Source organism: Lampris incognitus, chromosome 8 (assembly GCF_029633865.1).
Source record: "Lampris incognitus isolate fLamInc1 chromosome 8, fLamInc1.hap2, whole genome shotgun sequence".
In the NCBI taxonomy this organism is placed as follows: domain Eukaryota; kingdom Metazoa; phylum Chordata; class Actinopteri; order Lampriformes; family Lampridae; genus Lampris; species Lampris incognitus.
Genome location: NC_079218.1, coordinates 33,776,340 through 33,783,928, shown reverse-complemented (window position 1 = coordinate 33,783,928; position 7,589 = coordinate 33,776,340).

Below are 7,589 nucleotides of genomic sequence, written 5' to 3'. Positions count from 1 at the left end.
AAGGATGTCAAAACATGGATGGAGTTAAATTTCCTGAAACTAAATCAAAATAAGACTGAAATTATTGTATATGGACAACCTGATCTTCTGGATGGTTATGATAGCACTCTTGGCCCTTTAGCTTCCTACAGTCACTCTTCTGTTAGGAATCTTGGTGTGATTCTTGACAGCTCTTTTAACTTTGGTAAATAAATATGCTCAGTAGTCAAAACAAGTTTTTTTTCAATTGCGACTTCTGGGAAAAGTAAAGGCCTATCTCTCTCCAAATGATCTTGAAAGGGTAATCCATGCATTTATTACCTCTCGTTTGGATTATTGTAACTCATTGTATGTTGGCATAGCTCAGTTGTCACTTCGTCACCTGAGCTAATACATCATCATACACCAGTCAGAGCACTCAGGTCAACAAACCAGATGCTCTTACATATTCTGAGATCCAGGCTTAAGAATAGGGGTGACAGAGCCTTTGCAGTAGCTGCCCCTGATCTCAGGAACAATTTACCAGTACACATAAGATCTTCTCAGACCCTAGAGACTTTTAAATCTTGGTTGAAGACCTACCTCTTCTCGCTGGCTTTCAATTCAAGTTGAGCTTGACACCGTGAATTTATTGTGGAAATATACTTTTACTCTTATGTCTTATTGTTTACATCTTAATTTCTTTATTTCATCATGTCTTTTTTACATATATTTTTATATTCATATGTGTCACTTATTTTATATTGTATTTTTAGCTTGTGCAGCACTTTGGTTCAACTGTGGTTGTTTTAAATGTGCTTTATAAATAAACTTGACTTGAGGAAATCAGAGCACCCAGAGGAAACCCGTGCAGACATTGGGAGAACATGCAAGCTCCACACAGAAAGGACCTGGGATGGCCTGGGGTTCGAACCTCTTGCTGTGATGCAACAGCACTAACAACTGGGTCACCATGCTGCCCAGTTGCCTTTAGAGCGATCGGCGGGTGTAATTGGGGTCGTTAAAATTTAGCAGAGCAAAAGCATTCCCATTGTAAGATACAAAAGTACTCCTGTGCCCAATCAGCACATCATGGAGTGGGTGGGAGACATTGTCCATGAAATTATGTGGCATCATGGACATTGTCTCCCACCGACTCCATGACATCCTGGTTGGGCACAGGAGTACTTTTAGTAATAGACTCATTCAGCCGAAAAGCACCACAGAGCTCCACAGGAGGTCATTCCTGCATGTGGCCATCAAACTTTACAGTTCCTTCCTTGGAGTGTCAGACACTCGCTGTTAATGGTCATTGGACTACACCTTCAACTTGTTTTACCCTGTCGGGTTTTAAATGTGCTGTTTGTTTTATGCTGCAACAGTGCAATATAGATAGGGTGTTATGTGAATCATGTTTGTTGATATATTTTGTTCTTATTTCTATTTCTTATTTTATCTTTTATTTCTAGTTGTTTCTGTTTTTCTTGTTTCTATTTTCTTGTTATCTTGTATCTTGTTAGTTTTTAGTTTTTTCTCACTAGAGCTTGAGTGTCTGTAATAGAACCCAATTTCCCCTCGGGGACAAATAAAGTATTCTGATTCTGATTCTGATCAATGGGCCATGCTCTGGATCAGTGAGCACGTTTATGTGGAAATCAACGGCCCGATTGTTGGGAGTATTCAATGTTAATGTAGTATTTTGTTTAAAGTGTTAGCATGTTTCTTGTTGAGCTCCTGCATGTTGAAATTCCAATATGGTTTTACTGCAAAAGAAAAACTGACTCTGACTCTGAGGTAATGCAATTTATACTCACTGAGCACTTTATTAGGAATACTATACCAATAGTGGGTAGGGCCTCCCTTTGCTCTCAAAACAGCTTCAATTCTTCATGGCATGGATTCCATAAGATGTTGGAAACATTTCTTTGAGATTTTGGTCCATGTTGACATGATTGCATCGCAAAATTTCTGTGGATTTGTCAGCTGCACATTCATGCTGTGAATCTCCTGTTCTACCACATCCCAAATGTGTTCCACTGGATTCAGATCAGGTGACTGGGAACACCACTGAAAAACACTGAACTCATTGTCATGTTCATGAAACCAGTTCATGAAACCAGTCTGAGATCAACGTTTATTGACAGATGTCAATAAACGTTGTATCCAGATGAACTGATTCAACCTTCTTTGATTTTCTTACCTGGAATATTGACAAGATTATTATTGACTGGATTATAGGCATCAAGACAGGTCTGAGATGACTTTTGCTTTGTGACATGGTGTATTATCATACTGGAAGTAGCCATTAGAAGATGGGTAAATTGAGACCATGAAGGGATGCACATGGTCAACAACAATACTCAAATAAACTGTGGCATTCAAGTGATGACTAATTGGTATTAACGGGCCCAAAGTGTGAAACAAGAAAACATCTGCCACACCATTACACCACCACCACCAGTCTGACTGTTGACACAACGCAGGTTGGGTCCATGGTTTCATGCTGATGGCACCAAATTCTGACCCTACCATCTATGTGCCTCAGCAGAAATTGAGATTCATCAGACCAAGCTAAATTTTTCCAGTCTTCAACTGTCCCGTTTTGCTGAACCTGAGCCCACTTCAGCCTCAGCTCTCTGTTCTTGGCTGATATAAGTAGAACCCGACGTGGTCTTCTGCTGTCCTAGCCCATCTGCCTCAGGGTTCAACGTGTTATGCATTCTGAGATGCTTTTCTGCTCACCACAATAGTAAGAGTGGTTATCTGAGTTACCATAGCCTTTCTGTCAGCTTGAACCAGTCTAGCCATTCTCGACTGACCTCTCACATCAACAAGGCATTCCCATCCACAGAATTGCCTCTCACTGGATTTTTTTTCTGCACCATTCTGAATAAACTCTAGAGACTGGGGTGCGTGAAAGTCCCAGGAGATCAACAGTTACAGAAGTACTCAAACCAGACTACTTGGCATCAACAATCACGCCACAGTCGAAATCACTGAAATCACATTTTTCCCCACTCTGATGGTTAATGTGAACATTAACAGAAGCTCCTGACCCATATCAGCATGATTTTATGCATTGCACTGTTGCCACACGATTGGCTGATTAGACATTTGCATGAATAAGTAAGTGGGTGTACAGGTGTTGCTAATGAGTGTAGTATATGATACCAGGCTACACAGACTCTTATGATGATCAGTCTATTGTGCAGCAGTTCTTACCATGTTTCTGTCTTTGTGACTGCATTACTGTGACAGTGATAATCCTTAAGCAAACATGTCAAATTTTTGTATTCTATTGGTCTTTACACGCTATTGCAGATCACAATAACATGAACATTACTATGTTGCCTTCCTGTTTCAGAATTAGCTGTAAGTCAGATAACTGGCAAAGGCTCTGCATTTGTATTGTATAATCAACATCCATTTCACTGCATTTGATGACTCTTCACATGCATAATTTCAAATAGCCAAAAGTAGCCTGACCATGATGCATACATGCATCAATAAATAGGTGCAAAAATCTCGAATCTTAATCAGGCTATGCGTTTTTTAACGTTATTCTGATAGAAACGGTCTAATTTTAGAAAGTCATGACTTCACCTTTTTCTGATTAATGCCGTTATTGGTGTATGAGCAATGCCTGATGCTGAACAGGGCCGCTCCATTCCCAAGTTAGGATCTGACTTACTTGTGTTCAATAAATGGATCGGACTTGTTTTTCCAGCACATCTCACAGATGCTCGATCAAATTGAGATATGGGGAATTTGGAGGCCAAGGCAACACCTTGTGCTCTTCATCATGTTCCTCAAACCATTCCTGAACAATTTTTATTGTGTGGCAGGGTGCATTATCCTGCTGGAAGAGGCCACTTCCATCAGGGAATACCATTGCCATGAAGGGGTGTACCTGGTCTGCAACAATGTTTAGGTAGGTGGTTCATGTCAAAATAACATCCACATGAATGCCAGGACCCAAGGTTTCCCAGCAGAACATTGCCCAGAGCATCACACTGCCTCCACTGGATTGCCTTATTGTGCAACCTGGTGCCGTCACTTCCCTAGGTAAACAATGCACACACACCTGGCCGTCCACATGATGTAAAATAAAACACGATTCATCAGACCAGGCCACCTTCTTCCACTGCTCCATGTTTCAGTTCTGACACCATTAACAACTGTTTTTCTCATATTTCCTGTTCAATCGACTTGGGCGCTGTGCAAGTCTTATAATGGCAGGAAAAACACTGGTTTTCTGTGTGTGTGTGTGTGTGTGTGTGTGTGTGTGTGTGTGTGTGTGTGTGTGTGTGTGTGTGTGTGTGTGTGTGTGTGTGTGTCCACTGTTAATTTCATGTTCTACTGGGCCTGTCAGCCTAATAATTTCTGTGCACAGTTAATAATAATAATTTTATTTATATAGCACTTTTCTAAAACAATGTTACAAAGTGCTTCACAAAAAAAAGATAAAACCAGACAAGGCAAAAATACGAGTAAGTTATGACTGTATGATCAAGGACCTCTCACACACATGCAATAGCTCCATGGAGGGCTGGAGGCCCTTAGTAAATGACTAATGACTTAAAGATGGCTCAAAACAAAAGGTGTTTGTTTACCTCTTTTGTCTACCTGTGCATTCTAGTTTTTGCCTTAGTGATTTAAAGCCGATAGTAACTCAAATCATACATCATCATAAATTAGTACAGCTGTATTGTTTTGTTTGCCCTTGGAAGCACCCACAAATAAGGCAAATAATTCACAAGTTGGAGACCATCATTGAATTTTAACTGCATACTAAAAACGACTGCTGCTTAAAGTCATCTTGTAGAGTACTTGTGCTGCTGAACTTTGCTGTTTATGTTTAACTGTACTGCATGTGTTAAATGCTGTACTTCTTCAATTATTCTTCAATTACGGACCTAAGTGCTTCTGAGCTGATAGTCAAGTTAAGTCAATTTTATTTGTATAGCCCAATATCACAAACTACACATTTGCCTCAGTGGGTTTTACAGCAACATAACATCCTGTCCTTAGACCCTCACATTGGATAAGGACCAACTCCCTAAACAAAAACCCTTTAACAGGGAGAAAAAATAGGAAGAAACCTCAGGGAGAGCAACAGAGGAGGGATCTCTCTCCCAAGACGGACAATGTGCAATGGATGTTGTGTTTACACAATTTACAGAATACGTCACTGAAAGAGGATAACAGAATTATAATGGAATTATAAGATATATGAAGAATAGGATGAAGACGATGCCAAGCAGTACCAGGAATACTTGCAAATCTCACTTGTTTAGCAGTCAAAAGTACATTACGCTTGTCAGAGTTGTTGAAGAAAACTTGTACACAAAGATACTACGTCTACTAAAAGTCAATAGAGGAAAAGGTAAATACTTTTAAGTAGAACAGGTGTAAGATGTTGATGGTTGTCAAGATTTTGCTGGTCACTCATTTGCTGTAAAGACCAACATTGGTTCATAGTATTTGTCTGCATTTTGAAAAGAATCGACAACAATAAAAACATTTTAACAAGAGTATGTAGTTATTTCAAGAAAATATGCCATACTAAGAAAATATTCACTCAAGTCAAACTTACAACATAAAGATATTCAATGCAAAGCATTGCATTATGGGATTGATGGAGCTCCAGTCACCGTGTGTTTTGCCTGGCAGATTGGTGCAGAGGAAACGTCCCCCGTGTGGAAGTGTATTCCTAACAGCTATGCCTCCTTAAGGCTGACGCTGGTGACAACATTGGTTCACACCAAACTCGCCTCACCCGGAGAAACTTGATCAACTCGAGCATGAGGACAACGCCGTCTGGGAATCAGTTCCTCGGACACCTCAGGAGAACCCCACCCGCCTGAGGATACTGTTGAGGAGACGTGAAGCTTTAGACTCCACTCCCAACACACAAACTCATCCTGAGGCAAAACCCAACCAGGCCGCCAGAAGTGAACACCACCCTGTTGGGAAATCTCCTCAGAGTGGTCCGGACAAACCCTCGGCAGCGCACGATGAGGGGCGTGTTTGTGGGCGGATCTGTTCCCACGTGGGTCAGAAACATCCGCGCTATTCTCAAAGAGAGACAGCAGAAGTGCGCAAAACCAGAGAAAACACTGGTTTGTCCAACGGCCACTGCTGGGAGGGGAATGAAGAGACCAGACCTGCCAGCCAGACGGAGGCTGACCTGCCCTCAAGAAGATAAATTCTAAATTCTTTAGTAACCGTTATCCCTTTCTGAATCAACGGTGTGTGGGAAATATAAAAATTCCATGCTAAAGCAGACTTCTTATGTGCCTGAAGTAAATACAAATGTTCAGTTTTTAAAATACCGTAACGTGCGCGGATAAACAGACTTGCTAGCCCGTGGCTAACGGTTGCCTGTGGTCTGGGCTACCGGGATTCAATCTCCGGCTGGGGCGAATTCTCGGCTGCCTCCTGATTTTGCTACACTGGTGTCAGAAGTGGGGTGGTGAGATCGTAAGGCCATCGGAGGGAGCTGATATGGTGAAGCGCGGGGGTAGTTTTACGTGCACGGATAAATAGACTCGCTAGCTAGCCCCAGAGCCCTAGAAAGGGAGAGTTGCGTCAATGAGGGGTCAGAACGCGAGAGGGTCACGTGGTTCATGTAGCCGCCGAATAGTTCCAAACGAAGCTTGGCGGGTCATTTAAATGAACTGCTTAGCCGCGATTTCTGGTAACTACTAACCAATATTTTCAGATCTTTACATTTATATATAGATATAGATATATTCCATGATCCGCCATTGCTGTGGCCCATTGACGTCTACGGAGTTGACGTAACTCTCTCTTTCTAGGGCTCTGGCTAGCCCTTGGCTAACGGGTTGGAGCTCCTCACACTATATCTAAGGCTGAGCCCTGAAACCCTACGGAGGATTCTCATTTCGGCCGCTTGTATCCGCGACGTCACCCTTTAGGCCACTACTCAAAGCTCATGACCATATGTGAGGGTTGGAACGAAGATTGACTGGTAAATTGAGAGCTTTGCATTCCAGCTCAGCTCCCTCTTCACCACAACGGTCCAGTACAACATCCGCATTACTGCTGATGCTGCACCAATCTGCCTGTCAATCTCACGCTCCAGCCTACCCTCACTCATGAACAAGACCTCGAGATACTTGAACTCCTTCACTTGAAGCAACAACTCATCCCCAACCTGTAGGTCGCAAACCACCATTTCCCGGTAGAGAACCATGGCCTCAGACTTGGAGGTGCTGACTTTCATCCCTGCCATTTCACACTCAGCTGCAAACCGCCCCAGTGCATGCTGGAGGTCACGTTCTGGTGAAGCCAACAAAACCACATCATCTGTGAAGAGCAGAGATGCAATTCTAAGGTTCCCCAAACAGACACACTCCTCCCCTTGGCTGCACCTTGAGATCCTGTCCATGAATATTACAAACAGAATCGAAGACAAGGGACAATTGGCGAAGTCCAACACCCACCGAAAACGTGTTTGACCTTGTGCCAAGAATGCGGACACAGCTCTCACTTTAGTTATACAAGGACCAGATGGCTTGTAGCAACTGCCCTGGTACCCCATACTCCCGTAATACCCCCCACAGAGTGCCTCGGGGTACACAGCCGTAAGCCTTCTCCAAGTCCAC